This window comes from Schistocerca gregaria, chromosome X, assembly GCF_023897955.1.
Source record: "Schistocerca gregaria isolate iqSchGreg1 chromosome X, iqSchGreg1.2, whole genome shotgun sequence".
Classification (NCBI taxonomy): Eukaryota; Metazoa; Arthropoda; class Insecta; order Orthoptera; family Acrididae; genus Schistocerca; species Schistocerca gregaria.
The window spans coordinates 327,752,047-327,769,589 of NC_064931.1; the positions used below are offsets into that span (position 1 = coordinate 327,752,047).

General features: G+C 38.1%; 1 protein-coding gene across 1 annotated transcript in view; it reads left to right on the top strand.

Moving 5' to 3' along the window:
- Nucleotides 1-17,543, top strand: part of LOC126298052 (misshapen-like kinase 1) — a 1,491,768-nt gene that overhangs the window by 1,276,199 nt on the left and 198,026 nt on the right. The gene's annotated exons all lie outside the window — the stretch shown is intronic.

A 17,543-nucleotide genomic window follows, 5' to 3' on the forward strand; every position in this document is an offset into this window, starting at 1 on the left:
AATGTCTTTGAGCCATTTATAAAAGTAATATCATCTAAAGCAGGCCTGGCCAAGGTTTGTGTTCTTGGAGTGCACTCACTCTCCACAAGTGCAGCTAAGTTTGCCCAGCACCCCAGCTTTCCCCACCACTGTGCTATTCCGGCAGGGGTGAGAATGAGATGGCTATATACCAAATGCTGCACATGTGAGAAATTTAGAAGGCTGTGTTTACTACATAGTGCAACTGCTTCTAACATCCAAGTCTCCAGATGTCAGACAGACAGATCAGTACAAAACATTGTATATTAACAGAGCATCAACCAAAACTCTGATATAGTTTGTGCTTTGTGCTATCATCCAGGAGAATGTGCATAAATAGTAAGTAGTAGGTAACTCCTGCCCTAAAGAGAACAGGGAAGGTGTAACTGTGAGCATTTGTTGTATAGAGCTCCCATGAGAAGTTGGTAGAGCATTAGTTTCTTGTATCAAGGGTCCTGGGTTTGAACCCTAGTCATGCCAGTTTTGTACTGTAGTAAGTGTGAAACTGTCATATGGGACAACATGTTTCTGCCATGTAAAAGGCCTGTTCAGAGTTTATATCAATGTTGTACTGACAGTCTACATTTGCTTCATTTATTTGAAAGTAGCAAACCTATAGAGAACTTCTGTAGTTTCACAGAATAAACATTAACAATTGGAAGAATAAAGGAACCACAACATCATACAAGCAGAAGTAGGAACAGTAACAACAGCAATAACATTAATAATGTTAATAATTATAAACAAAATAATAAGAATAATAGTAAGTTCATAATGTTCAGGAATCAATACAAACATTACCACATACACAAACACAGTATTGTTCATTCTGGAATGACGGTTTCACAATAGTGGTTGCACACCAAGAAGTGTGTGAAACAAATTACTTTTGTACATCAAGCACATTTGATGAATCCCATATTTGTGCATCCAACCTGTAGATTGCAGTTAGATTGCAGAATGGAACTTTCTGAAACAGAACTGTATCAATATTCAAAAGATCTGGGTTTGTCAATGAGTTTAGCCAACATTAAGCTGTGATGGTGAGAATTATTGAAAAGTGGAGAACGCAACTGATTGTATGAGAGGGACTGCAGCTTAAGTAGATTATTCCATTGTTGTGGATTAATCTCTGCTGAAGAACCTTGACCAGCATCAGAGATTTTATAAATCATTTGCTTTTACATTTTGAAGAAATGAAGATCAAGCAGTTGATGAATGAAGGTTGTGTTTGCTGGAATTACGTGAATTGTGATTTTGTCTTCTGGCAGGTTATTTTGACTGTGCAGGCCATGAAGAACACTGCCGTCTTTGTGAAGCCTGTAAGGAACCAGTATTAGCAGACATTTTTCTCCACTGGTTTTTTGTTTCACTACCACTTTTTGTAGAAATGTCCTGAGCAGATATTTGGTCATTTTGCCAGAGGAATGAGAGTGGACAATTAAATTCAGTGCTGCAGACATTGACTGACATATATAAGCACTCAAAGAAAGGGGCTCTTGAAGAACTACAGACAACTCTGGAGCAAATTTGGCTGTCTGTGGAAGCAATGGAATAACTGTGTATGTATGTGAGGTCACGCGAATAGATTGTACAATCCCTACAGTATCTGTTGATCCTCTAGCTTCAAGAGAGTGCAGCCCACAGTCATATTGTTGTTGAATCAACTTTCATGAGCACTAAATATGTACATCTATGTAGGCTGTCATGAATGTGTGCTTTGTCTGTTACCAGTCCTCTCTACTCTTTTTCATGTCATTTCTGTTCTGATACATTTTCACTGTAACAAAAGATTTGACTTTACAACTTTTAATACTATTTTTATGCTTCCAGTGCAATACTCAACTGTCATGTGCATCAAAGCTTGGGAAATTTAACTACCTTGCTTTTATTTTTGCCCACAATCATGTCTACATCATGAAGACATCATCCCCTCCAACAATGCTCTTTGAAGATCTCCAGCACGTGCATTGTAATATATTTGTACCTATCTTTTACAGACATTATTCTCTCCACTTCTTCACCACTGTTTCCGCTGAAACAACATACATCATGCAGGACATCTGGTGAGAAATCTGTTTTTCATTACAGACACCGATGTACAAATATTTGAGTTGACTTCAGCTGCTTTATGGCATTAAGCTAATATTTCAGCATTTTGATTTTCTTGTTAGTTGAGGAAAACAATGCCCTTTTCTCCTTTTATGGTATTTCATCATTTCCATCATTTGTGGACTCTACTGGTGGTGATATCAAAGACATTGACTCTTGTCCATATACTTGGACAAAAATGAATGATTCTGCTCCATCTGGTGTGGGCTCATTGATATGTACTGTTTCCCCTACGGTGAAATTTAACACCTTCCACTGACCAGTCGCATCCAGTATGAATGCTGCACACTTTCTGTCATCTTCAGTTATTTCTGTTGTTGTAGGTACACAGGTGTCACTATGCAAAAATTCGATGAGAATGTCAGCAGTGATCTAGGGATTCATGTCACAAAAGAGCACTGTCAGTTGCAGCAGTGGCAGTATTGTGCAAACTGGACAGCAATTTCAGATCTGCTTGTTTTTATACCACCACTCTAGCCACAACACACACCTCTGATGTACAGTAGTGCTGCCATCTAGCAGTAAATTGTTATTATTATTGTTATTACTACTATTTATGCTGTTATGACATGATGAAAGTACAATTGTACAGTCATAACTGTGGGTTCTTTGATTGTTCTGGGAGATGGCTGTTTGGAACTACAACATATGAAACATGAGTTTACTTTATTACAAGAATGATAAAGAGATTTACTTAACTTTTTACAATCCACTGCAACAAGAGTACATTGAATATTTACAACTGTCTTCGAACAGCTAAGCATCACTTGCTGCATCCAATTACATACTCTTCTCTTGAAGTACAGTTCCATTTGAGACTTGGATAGCGCTGGTGTCCTAACTAGATGATGCTGACTGCTTTATTACAGGTCATGAACTGAGACAGACCGAGTTCATGCTCAGCTCTATAACAACCTCTGTGTGATGGCACTGTGGTGTTGAGAGAGAGTGTTTCATCAGGAGCACCTCCCATTCATCATTGCAGATTGCAGTGAGACATTGCCAATGTCTGTGGTATTGTTCCTTGTTGCTAACTTTGGTGTGGCACCACATTTTTTAGACAATACCATAAATACTTCCACACGTGTCATGCAATTTTTTCTTTATTCTTCTGTTCCAGTTGGTTATGTTTATTCTGCAAAACTACAAATGCACTCTATAGGTTTGCTACTTTCAAATAAATGAAGCAATAGCGGACTTCCAGCAGAACATTGTTATAAACTCTGGACAGTCCTGTTACATGCCAGGAATATGTTGTCCTCTATGACAGTTTCACACATACACCAGTACAAAAATTGGTGTGACCAGGGCTCTACAAACTAACACTCTACTGACTTTCCCATGGGAGCTCTACAGAACAGACACTCAGCTTTTCTTTTACTGTGCTCTGTAGGTCAGGAGTTACTTATTACTTACCATTTACACACATTCTGCTGCACAACAGCACATAGCCCAAACTATACTGTAGTTCTGGTTGATACTCTGTTGATATATAACATTTGGTACTGATCTGAATATCTGATATCTGGAGGTTTAGGTGTAAGAGGTGAGTATTGGAGCATATTTTCATAAGCAGTATCATGTGTGTTTATTTTAATCTTTTTATTTTTCTGCCAAAAGAACAAATTTTATTACTTAACTAAATAAGTACATTAGATAGAGTTAATACAGTGAGCAGGACTACAAAAACCTATACATACAGGCATTTAACATTAAGTTGTGATATTTGTAAACCTATTCACATTTCAATTTTAGAATATGTTATATATCTGTAAGTGTGGTTCATTATATATTCAAACACATGGAGGTACGCAGACCTAAAATCTGTTAAACCCAAATACTGATGGGGCTTTGTCAGTTTCATAACAAGAAAAATAAATGTTTCTACACATTTATTGAATGTGCTTTGAATGTGGTTTCTTTGTGCAGTCAAGAATATTGCTCTTGGGGTGACATTTTATAAAAGTCTTGTAAATTCCTGGTTTGGACAAACAGGTCATTGAGCTGGCTGTACATCTACAAGCTCAAGTTGGAAGTAATGAGGTACACCAGTAGTCAAAAGCATGAACAGTCTGACAGAGAAATGTAAATCAGTGTCCAGTTGTGAAACATCTTGGAATCGCCTTCAGAACTCATAATGAAATGTTTCAGTTACTCAAACGTGTTATGTCTAGTCTACAAATGACTGTCTTGAGTTCTAGGAAGCATTTCATGCCATGAACTTGAAGTTGATTTTTCCAAAGTATTAATTTTTGTGTGATGGTATCAGTGTTGATATTCATATCTGTTGCCAAATGATTCTCCATTCACACTCATTGAGTGCTGTTCATCAAGCACAATCTAAAGTAATCATTTAATGTTATATTTATCATTTGTTTTTATGTAAATATAATATTAAAACATTAGATATATGTGCACTTCAGCCTTGACCAAATTCTCAGTATAGTTCATTAAAAGATGGATGACTGTTAGCTTATCAGAACCATCACAGTTCTTATTGAGAGTTCAAATACATTGCATCGTTGTCCTGAAAAGGAGAGTTTTACTACCTCATGAGCTTCTGGATGCTTGATTTTAGAAGAATGACACTCTTTTTCATAGGACTTAATTGTATACAGTAAAATTACCCATTCCCCGAGTCCAGTGTGTGATGAACACCGTTACTCTGTATTTAGTTGCTTTGTGTGCTCTAAGTAAAAATCTGTGCTAATATTACATTGGTAAATTTTTGTTGAAGGAAAGTTTAGGTAGAATGTAAGTACTTTTGGATTAGAGGAGACCACTCACCAAAAATCAGAGTCATCAATAGGCATACACAAAAAGAAAGAATACTAGCTATATTTTAGAGTTATCTTTATTAGTGCTAGGGTAAAATCCCTGATGAAGGATATGGTTCAGTTCTTTCAGTCTAGGGTGATATTCAGTGACAAAGGGGGCACTACTTTGTAGCTGATACTTGTGGGAGTGCTGGCACGATTGGGGTTGTGTGAGAAAATGGCATGAGAAATTTGTTTGTGGTCTAGGTTTGGGCAGTAGTGGCTGTGTGGGAATGCTTTAATGGGACCTTCAGCATACTGGGCAAGGGAGTTGTCATCATTGCAGGTACATCATTTACAGATGGCTAGGCTGTATAGGAGGGATTTTTTGGTGTGTAAGGAATGGCAGCTGTTGATTTGCAAGTACTGTTGGTGGTTAGCAGGTTTAATGTGGAGAGAGATGTGGATAGAGTTACCAGAGAGGTGGAGGTCAATAACCAGGAAGGTGGCTCATTGGGTTGAGGGTGACTAGGTGAAGCAGATGGTACAGAAAGTGAGGAGGGAATGAGGGTAGAGTGGTTTGGCTCTGGATTCAGATAATTAAGATACCATCAATTAACTAGAACCAGACTAGAGTATTGGAGTTATTGGAGGCCAGAAAGGTTTTTTATAGATGGTCCATAAACAAGCAGGCATAGGAGGGCGCCAAGTGGGTGCCCATGACTGTGCCTCAGATCTCTTTGTATATTTTCCCTTCAAAGAAAAGCAGTTGTGAGTGAGGCCGTAGTTGGTGAGGTGTATAAGGAATAAGGTAGTGGGTTTGGAATCTGAAGTAAGGGATGTTGGTGTATAAGGAGTTGGCATCAACAGTGATAAGTAGGGATCCTGTAGGTAAATGGGTGGGGATGGTGGAGAGCCAGTGAAGAAAGTTGTTGGTATCTTTAATGTGGGAGGCTAGGTTTTGGGCAGTTGGTTGGAGGTGTTGGTCAATAAGAGCAGAAACTCCTTCAGTGGGAGCACAACAGTCAGCTACAATGGATTGTCCTAGATTGTTGAGTTTGTGTATTTATGGAAGCATATAGAAGGTGGGTTTGTGGGTGTCATGGGGGTCAGGATAGAGGTGGACAAGGAGGAGAGGTTCTGGGAAGGCCCATAGTTTTCAGTAGAGATTGGAGGTTATGTTGGACTTCTGGAATGGGTTCACTATGGCAGAACGTGTAGGTGGGAGAGTCGGACAGTTGGCAGAGGCAGTGTCAGGGTCAGGTGGTCAATGTGATTCATCATGACAGTGATGGAACATTTGTCTGCAGGGAGGATGATTAGATCAGAATCTGTTTTCAGGCTCTACATGACTGTCCTTTCCTCTGCTGAAAGGTTAGTGTTCTTGGGAAGGGACCTTCAAAAGGATGGTGAGACCAAGTTGGAGGTGAGGAATTCCTGGAAGGTTACCAGGGGATGGTTGGGTGGGAGGTGGGGGGGGGGGGGGGGTTAGGAGGGTCACAGTTGGGTGTTAGTATGAAGTGGGACAGGCGAGGTAATGTTGGTACAAGGTAGGCTTTAGTTGGATGGATTGGTGGCTAAGAAGTGTTTCTACTGTAGGGATCGGGAGAAGGGTTGTAGGTCTTGTGTGGGGCTGAAGGTGAGGCCTTTGGATTGGACTGAACTTCTGCAGACTGAGGTGTTCAGTGGAAAGGTTAACATCAGTATTTTGTGTTTGCTTGGGGTCTGGGTTTTGTGGAGCATTGGAAGGAAGTTCTGGAGGATATGGTAAATTTGAAAAGTCAGCTAGGCAGGGTCTGGATGCTATGAGGTGATTAGGGTTTCATTGTGAGTAGGATGGATGTTTACAGATAGTGGTGCCCAGAGGCAGGAGTCACAAGCTTATCCTGTCCTGCCACATTACAGGCCAGATCACCTGTGAAAGAAGCCATGTCATACCCCATCTCTGCTGCAAACACTGCACAACTTTTTTATGTTGGTATCACTACCAGCGAGCTGTCCAGCAGGATGAATGGCCACCACCAAACTGTTGCCAAGAACAAAGTTCACCACTGTGTCACAACATGCAGCTGAACACAACTCCTTCAATTTCAGTTGCTACTTCACAACCTGGGCCATTTGGACCCTTCACTCCACCACCAGCTTCTCTGAACTATGCTGATGGGAGTTATCTTTGCAACACATTTGTCACTCCTGTAATCACCCTGGCCGCAATATCTGGTAACCCTCTGTCCCCACACCCTCTACCCAAAGATTTCTGCTTCTTCCATCCTGTCAGCCCCTCCCATTTCATGTCTCCAAGTCACATTCAGCATGTGCCACAGTCCACCAGCTCCAACAACTGTGCACCATATGCCTACCCCTTTTTACCTGCCACCCCTACTACCACATTCCTAGCCAGCAAACCCTGAGCCACTAGCCACCCACCCCAATCCCTCTCCCTGCCTCACAACTCCCTGTCCCTCTAATAACCCCACCTGACACGACACCCACCACAACACAATCCACCTGCCGAAATGCAGCTCTGGCATTGTTTTTCCATCTGGCACCATGTTCGGGAATAACTACAAATGTATGTGTTTGTATGTGCGTGTGTGTGTTTTTTTGTGTGTATTTCACTCCAGCTCAAGAATTAATCCAAAAGCTAGCAAGTTTTCCTACTTTTTGTTTGTTCCTATCAACAAATCAATGCTTCTCCTTTTCGGTGAGTGGTCTCCTTTCATTCAAAAGTATTTACATTGATGAATTTTCCACATACATAAATATTAATTTTTTAATTGACAAAACATGTCCATGATATTGGATACACAGTAAAACAAAACTTGAGAAAGCATATATCTTTTTGTTACAACAGTTCTTACATACAGGGAAATATATTCTGTGGAGCATAAATACATTTTTATAGCTCTCAGCTACAAATTTACATATACATGATCACTCCAATTCAAAATTAAGTACCTGGCAGTCAACTTTATTCATTACTGGTTTCAATTTTTACAACCAAATCTCACTGGAAGACTAAACAACAAGTAGACAAAAACATCTGTAATATACATGGATAAAAACCATAAAAAATATAAGAATTTTACTTATGTACATTAAAATCATACTCAGTGCTTACATCAGGTGGATTAAAAATACACACTACTCATAAGCCTACATGACTCATTAGCATATCAAATACGATGGTCTGAGAGTGGTCTATAAAATACACATAATTTAATCAATGTCATAAATCACACAGACAGGTTGCATAAAAGCTACTGACAGTTAATAGATAAATGTCATCAAAATAACATGTAATGTAAGACCACAAAAGAGTGTAAAAACACATGAGGATGTGCAATGTAGTCATTAGAAAGTGTCAGTGACTTCAGTTGACACAAGACTGGTTCAGTATTGGCAACATGTTGTGGTTACTGTCAACAAATGACATACGTTGAGTACAGCTTAAGTAGAATATGCCTATATGATGCTACATCATAAAAAAATGCTAACCAACCAACTTGTATGACAAGCTGATTGATTGTAATTACCACATACAAATGTCTTTATACACTGAGGTGACAAAAGTCAGGGAATACCTCCTAGTATTGTGCTGGACATCCTTTTGCCCAGCATAGTGCAGCATCTCGATGTGGCCTGGACTCAACTAGTCATTGGAAGTTCTCTGCAGAAATATTGAGCCATGCTGCCTCTATAGCCATCCGTAATTGTGAAAGTGTTGCCAGTGCAGGATTCTGTTCACAAACTGATCTCCAGATCAGGTACCATACATGTTCAATGGGATCCATATCAGGCAATCTGGGTGGGCAGACCATTAACTCAGATTTTCCAGAATGTTTTTGAAACATATTCTGAACAATTATGGCCCTGTGATATGGCTCAATGTCACCATAAAAATTTCATCATTGTTTGGGAACATGAAGTCCATAATGGCCAAAAATGGTCTCCAGGTAGCCAAACAACCATTTCCAGTCAATGATCAGTTCAGTTGGCCCAGAGGACCCAGTCAATTCCATGTAAACATGGCTCACACCATTCTGGAGCCACCACCAGCTTGCACAGTGCCTTGTTGACAATTTGGTCCCGTGGCTTCATGGGGTCTGTGTCGCACACAAACCCTACCATCAGCTCTTACCAACAGAAATCTGGACTCGTATAACCAGGTCACAGTTGTCCAGTCATCTAGGGTCCAACCAGTTTGGTCACAAGCCCATGAGAGGCACTGCAGGCAATGTTGTGCTGTCATCAAAGGCATTGGCATCAGTCATTTGCTGCCATAGCCCATTATTGCCAAACTTCGCTACACTGTCCTAACGGATACATTTGTTGTACATCCCACATTGATTTATGCAGTGTTGCTTATTTGTTAGTACTGACAACTCTGTGCAAGCACCACTGCTCTCAGTTGTTAAGTGAAAGCCATCAGCCATGTCTCTGATGAGAGGTACTACCTGAAATTTCGTACTCTTGACATGCTCTTGACACTGTGGATCTCAGAATATTGACTTCCCTAATGAGTTCTGAAATGGAATGTACCATGTGTCTAGCTCCAACTACCATTCCACATTCAAAGTCTGTTAATTCCTGTTATGTGGCCATAAACACATGAATCACCTTAGTAAAAATGACAGCTTTGTCAATGCACTGCCCTTTTATACCTTGTGTAAGCGGTGCTCCCACCATCTATATATGTGCATATCATTATCCCTTGACTTTTGTCACCTCAGTGTATATTATTATTATTATTATTATTATTATTATATTACCAAAAACACATATCTTAGAAGACATCATTTGTATGATTTGTTTAGTTGAAATATTTTATGATGTAGCGTCATTTAGACTTGTTCTCCTTATACTGCAGGGTGATTCAAAAAGGTATGCAAATATTTGAAACTGTTATTCTACAAGTAAAACTAAAGGAAAATGTTTATATAAACATAGGTCCACAAATGTTTAGTTACGGAGTTATGGCTAATAAAAGATTTTGCCTAAACTTTAGCAACTTTTCTAACATTAAGCCATCGCAAAAGTGTATGAGGTTAAAGTACAGCACAATTTCCATTTATTTTGTTGTTATTGGCCTGTTGAATCTAATAAAACATGTTCCAGATGTGTATCTGCAGTAGTTTTCCAGAACATACAGAGAAGCAAAGAAGTAAATTCATAAAATTTTTAATTTATTTACTTCTAGGCCCAATTTGTTTTTTAAATTCCAGACAGTTGCACAAGGTTTTCAATGGAACTTAATTTTGGGTAAATGTTGGTAATAACATTAACTGAAACTGTGTGAATGTGTCAGATAATCTGATTTTATTAATACTAAAATTAAATTCTCTACAACTTCTGTTGAAAACTTTGTGAAATTGTCTGGAATTTAAAAAAAATGGGCTATGTAGTTAATAAATTAAAAATTTTATGAATTTACTTTTTTGCTTCTCTGGTTCTGGAAAACTACTGCATATACACATCTGGGACATGTTTTATTACATTCAACAGACCAATAACAATAAAATAAATGGAAATTATGTTATACTTTAATCTCGTACAGTTTTGCGATGGCTTCATATTAGTGAAGTTGCTTAATTCCAAGCAGAATCTTTTATTAGCCATAACTCTGCGAAAAACATTTGTGGACCTATGTTTATACAAACATTTTTCTTTAATTTTACTTGTAGAATAACATGTTAAAAAATTTGCATCTCTTTGTGAATCAATCTGTATATTCAAATATATTTAAAAAACAAAGATGATGTGACTTCCCAAACAAAAGTGCTGGCAGGTCGATAGACACACAAACAAACATTAACATACACACAAAATTCGAGCTTTCGCAATCGGCGGTTGCTTCATCAGGAAAGAGTGAAGGAGAGGGAAAGATGAAAGGATGTGGGTTTTAAGGGAAAGTCTGTGTCTGTGTTAAGTGCGGATGGATATGTGTGTGTGCGAGTGTATACCTATCCTTTTTTCCCCCTAAGGTAAGTCTTTCCGCTCCCGGGATTGGAACGACTCCTTACCCTCTCCCTTAAAACCCACATCCTTTCATCTTTCCCTCTCCTTCCCTCTTTCCTGATGAACCAACTGCCGGTTGTGAAAGCTGGAATTTTGTGTGTATGTTTGTGTGTCTATCAACCTGCCAGCACTTTTGTTTGGTAAGTCACATCATCTTTGTTTTTAGATATATTTTTCCCATGTGGAATGTTTCCCTCTATTATATTCAAATATGTATATTCAGGTGTATATTGTTTCACTGATAGTAACAGCAGCATTAGTCTTTTAATAGTTGTACTCTTTCACTTTTTGTAATGACTATTTTTCAGATCTTCACATGTTTTTACTCTTCTGCATTAGCCTCTTTGGTGATCTTAGGTTACATGTGCCTCTGATGACACTCATCTATTAACTAACATTAGTCTTTCTGCAACCTGTCAGTGTGATTTATGACATTGGCTAATGCATATGTATTTCACGTAATAATGTAAGACATCATCTTATTTGGTATGGTAATAAGTCATGTATGTGTAGTATGCATTTTTTTACCCATCTAATGTACTGTTTTGTAAGTACAGAGTATGATTTTTTGTTGTTTTCATCTGTGTATACTAGATATGTTTTCCGTATTTGTTGTTTAGTCTTACAGTGATGATGGCTGTAAAAACCAAAACTGGTCAAGAGTAAAGTTGAATGTCTGCAGCTGATAGCTATGGAAACATTTTTCTTCAAATATTTATCAGCTGTAGCAATTTATTTATACAAAATAAGAGTCTGCAGAGCACAGGTTATGTTGTGCCACATCAACATAAGAATTAATTGAAAGTTGAAATTGTTACAATTCAATTTATAGCATTAAATTGTATAAAAATTGGCCTCAATTATTAAAACAAACCAGTAAACACAACAGTATAAGTAATTTAAAGTTAGTTGGTGCTGCAAGGAAAATTTAAGTTTAATTTGTCATGAATTGGTCTCCACATATTCTGTATCCAAATAAAATCAATGTTGGGGCAGTATACTGATGGCATTCTTAATGAGCAAATTCTTGTTATTTTTGACTGAGGAGGACAATTTATTATGAAGTGCTTGCTTCAAACTCTCATGGCAGTCACTGAGTCTGAGTCCAGTAGTATGCACGTGTCATCTGTATATCATCATTTCTTCCAGACAGATTGATATAATTTGTATTAACAAATGAAATTGTGTCTGATATATATTTGCATGAGACAGGTAAAATTTATTTAAAAATTGGCATAGTTGTTGCATATCATGGGAATCACATCATGATCTTCACTTTTTTTCCTCAGAGCCATATTTTAATGTTTGTTGATTCCCATAAAGAAATACCATATGAGATGACAAAGTTGACCTGAACAGAGGAAATAGGTCGTTGGTAGTCAAGTCACCCTTCGAATGAGCTCTCTAAGGGTATAGCAGAGGCTCATTGATTTGCTTCGTAATTTATCTCTGTCAATATTCCACTGTAATGCATCATCTATCCATAGCCCAAGGGATTTAGTGTGATTATCCTGTTCAAAAGCTTTATTTTCAATAATTATTGGTTATATATATATTATATGGTTCTTTGATGGGCAGAAGGTCATATGAGTGGTTTATCCATGTTGAGCAGGATGTTATCATAGAGTGAGTACAAAAAACTTTTACCACTGTCAGCTTATTTAACTTTCATCTGCTGTGGCAAAATGTTCTAAGAGTATGTTTGCGTAGTTGGCAATGAATACAGGAACATTGATGGTACAATTTCTGGGTAACAATTAAGAACAAGAATAAGGAGGATTCGGTCTATGGTTCATCCTTCCATACAGTTGATCCTTGTGGGACTCCTGAGATGACTGGTATTATATTGTTTGGTCATGTGTTGCTGTGTTACAAGATGTGTTTCATCATCAATCTGTCATTATCAAATATACCACTTTCTCAATCAAGTTTAAAAAATGAAAAAAAGAAATGCTACACTCAAACTTTTTGTCCTTTTATTGATTTATTAAGAACTGCTCATCATTTATTCTTTTCTAAGCTATGTACATCAACTTGATACAAGCAGGTCAGCAGTAATAAATTATGTACTGACGTGGCACGTCAGATGTTGGCTGTACCAAACTATCATTTAGATCCACATCTGGAGGGGCTGTTTAGTACATACTGCTTGATTAATTTGATCTTAATGCTTTGGATTTGAAAGTCAAGAATATTAATGAACAAAATAATTGAAATATTTCTTTACAACTCATAAAGTGATTCAGTACACCCACTACCTAATCAAAAGCATCTGGACACCAATTACATGCTACAATGGATATTTGCCTTTATGATGGCTTGTGCTTTGCGGGGGGACACTTTCAGTGAGGTGCCTATATATCTGTGGAGGAATGGCAGCCTATTCTTCCTCAAGAGCCAAAACCATACATGGTAGTGAGTGATATTGGATGCTTGGGTCTGGTGTGAAGTCGACTTTGTAACTCAGTCCAAAGATATTCCATTGAACTCAGTTTCAAACTCTGAACAGGCCAATCCATTTCAGGAATGTTGTTTATCACACACAATTGGCTCACAGATGCTGCTTAATGACATGGCGTGCTGACATGACATGCTGATACAGACAATCATCATCTCTGAACTTTTCCCGTAATGTAAGCAGTGCATAATGCAGTAAAAACTTCATAACTTTCTGCATTTAGCATTTTCTTAAGAACTATAAGGGAAACACACCATAGCCATGAAAAACATCACCATTCCATAACATCAGCTCTTCCATACTTCACTGTTGGCATTACACACAATGGCAGGTAACGTTCTCCTAGCATTCACCAAACCTAGACCCTTCTCATCAAATTGCCCAAGGTATAAGGTGATTCATCATCCAAATGACTCAATTACAGTCAGTTAATGTTTAGTGATGTCACTCTTTATAAGACCTAGAACATCACTCAGCATTGACTACAGAAATGTTTGGCTTATGTGGAACTAATCATATCCCATTCTTTTTAACTCCTTACACATAATTGTAGTGCTGACTGGACTTCTGGTAACTTTTTGGAACTCATGAGTAATTCCTTTTGCTTATTTCATGTGATCTTTTACAACCATAATCTGCAATCTTTTATGATCCCCATTCATCATTGCGTGAGATATACCTGGTCTTGGTGTATCTGTGGTCATTCCTTTATTATCCACTTCACAGTCACATCACCAACTATCAACTTGTGTAGATGTAGAAGGGTTGAAATGTCTCTAATGGATTTGATACTCAGGTGACATCTAATTCCCAGTCCAAATTTGAAGTCACTGAGTTGTCCTGACCAACTCATTTTGTTGTTACTGCAACTCTACTCTTATACTGGCTGGTCTGCCTCTCATGACATCTAGTGGTCAATTCCACATTACATAGGGGTGTTGGATACTTTTGATCAAATAGTGTATATATATGTGGCATTCTGATGCAGTGTAACATCTAATGAAACATTGACCATACATGTCCTGCAACTATTAATCATTTTTAACTGGATATAGTTAATTTACAGTACATTAATATGTAGTTCATAATGACTCATGCTTTGCTGCATGAAAAATGTTAGTTTTTCTTTTTTTGTGCAAAATGGTGGTGAGGATTATCATTTTGATATGAGTGCAAGATGCTAAAAAGAGTGGTCCAAGATGCTCATTGAAAAAGCTCACTCCATAATGTGTGATTCTAATCAACCACCCCTCTTATCACATAATAATATGTCCAGTATCATCAGCTCCCTCTTTGGTGCAGAGAAAATGTTATGAGGGCTTTTTTTCCCCAAACTTCAATTAGTTGTGAAGTGGAAACCACAGTGAAAAACCAAAATGTTTTATTTGAAACATTAGCTATACTTTCCAACTACTTCTCTACACAGTTACCAGTCTGACTTACGCATTGGCTGTAGCATGGCATCAACTTTCTAATACCCTCCTCATAGAAGGCAGCCATCTGTGATTTCCACCATTTCTCTGTGATGGTCTGCAATTGTTTGTCTGTGCCAAAATAATGTGCTCATGCCAAGCAGACCACATGAGCAAAGTGATGAAAATTAGAGGGATCAAAGCCCTGGCTGTATGGAAGGTGGTTGAACACAGCAGAAACATCTTTGTTTCTGTTGCTGTATGTGGCCGAGGATTGTCATGAACAAGGAAATGCATGACAGTTACTTTATGTGGGCATCATGAAATTAGGTAAAACTCCTCATGAGAACTTTACACTTGGTGGGAGACACTATTATCTTGGCATCTTTACGTGCTCAATATGCAATCAGAACTAAAGTGTGATGTGACACAATAGTGGGGATACTAGAGACACTGCACAAAGTTTCATCAGACTTTCAGTGTTGTTTTTATTTCATTACTGACTGGAAGTTAAAAAAATAGCTCTCATATTACTGAATGGCTGAAAAGCAATAAAATAGAACTCCCATTCAAATATTGCAATAAATTTACAAATGTGGCCCGATGGAACATGCACTGCCCCATTTAAGAATAGAAGAATATGTTATGGAGTTTGAATTATTCTCAGCAGGTAACAAAAGCAACTCTATGAGGTTGCCTGTTATATTGTGTGAATTCAAGACCATTTGAGCATCTGGAAGGCACAAGGTGGGAAAGAACCACTCCACCCCATCTTAAAGTACGTTGTGCAACGTGTTTTATTTTTTTAAATTTACATATCAAGTTCCGTAGGACCAACTCTCCAAGGTCATGGAACATTTCAGTGCATAAAATTACAACATAAAAGTAGTAACAGATAAAAATAAATGTTTATGAACTCGAAAAAAGTGAGTCTAAAAGTTTAAGTAAACACAATCAACGATACAATAAGAATCAGCTTAATTTTTCAGGGAACTCCTCGAGAGAATAGAAGGAGTAACCCATGAGCAAACTCTTCAGTTTCGATTTGAAAGCGCATAAATTATTGCAAAGATTTTTGAATTTGAGTGGTAACTTATTAAAAATGGATGCAGCAGTATACCGCACACCTTTTTGCATAAGAGTTAAGGAAGTCCAATCCAAATGCAGCTTTGATTTCTGCCGAGTATTAACTGAGTGAAAGCTGCATATTCTTGGGAATAAACTTATGTTGTTAACAAAAAATGACAGTAAGGAATATATATATATATATATATATATATATATATATATATATATATATATATATATATATATATATAATAGAAAGAAACTTCCACATAGGAAAAATATATTAAAAACAAAGATTCCAAGACTTACCAAGCGGGAAAGCGCCGGCAGACAGGCACATGAACAAAGCACACACACAGAGTTACTAGCTTTCGCAACCGATGGTTGCTTCTTCAGGAAGGAGAGGGAAAGACGAAAGGATGTGGGTTTTAAGGGAGAGGGTAAGGAGTCATTCCAATCCCGGGAGCGGAAAGACTTCCCTTAGGGAAAAAAAGGACAGGTGTACACTCGCACACACACACACACACACACACACACACACACACACACACACACACACACACACACACACACACACACACACACACATATATCCATCCACACATACCTTTGCCTTTAAATATGTCTGCTTGTGTCTGTGTATGTGCGGATGGATATATGTGTGTGTGTGTGTGTGTGTGTGTGCGAGTGTACACCTGTCCTTTTTTTCCCTAAGGGAAGTCTTTCCGCTCCCGGGATTGGAATGACTCCTTACCCTCTCCCTTAAAACCCACATCCTTTCGTCTTTCCCTCTCCTTCCTGAAGAAGCAACCATCGGTTGCGAAAGCTAGTAACTCTGTGTGTGTGTTTTGTTCATGTGCCTGTCTGCCGGCGCTTTCCCGCTTGGTAAGTCTTGGAATCTTTGTTTTTAATATATTTTTCCTATGTGGAAGCTTCTTTCTCGAACAGGGGTCGACACGAGGTATGTGAACTTACACCACTTATTGCTCAAACTGCCTGTTCCTGAGCCAAAAATATCCTTTTAGAGTCAGAAGAGTTAACCCAAAATATAATACCATATGACATAAGTGAATGAAAATAAGCAAATTAGACTAATTTTCGTGTCGAACCATCACTCACTTCTGATACCGTTCAAATAGTAAAAATGGCAGTATTCAGTCTTTGAACAAGATTCTGAAAGTGGGCTTTCCACAACAACTTACTATCTATTTGAACACCTAGAAATTTGAACTGTTCACTTTCACTAATCATAAGCCTGTTCTGTGAAATTAAAACATCAGATTTTGTTGATTTGCATGTCAGAATCTGTAAAAACTGAGTCTTACTGTGATTTAGCATTAGTTTATTTTCTACAAGCCATGAACTTAGGTCATGTACTGCACTATTTGAAACTGAGCCAACATCCTTTACTACCTAGGATCAGCAAACAGAAATATTTTAGAGTTACCTGTAATACTAGAGGGCAGATGATTTATGTAAATAAGGAACAGGAGTGGCCCCAACACTGATCCATGGGGCACTCCCCACTTGACAGTACCCCACTCAGATCCCACATCGCAGCCATTATCAACATTGTGAATAATGACCTTTTGCTGCCTGTTGCTAAAGTAAGAGGTGAACCAATTGTGAGCTACTCCCCATATTCCGTAATGGCCCAACTTCTGGAGCAATATTTTGTGATCAACATATCTACTGCCTTAG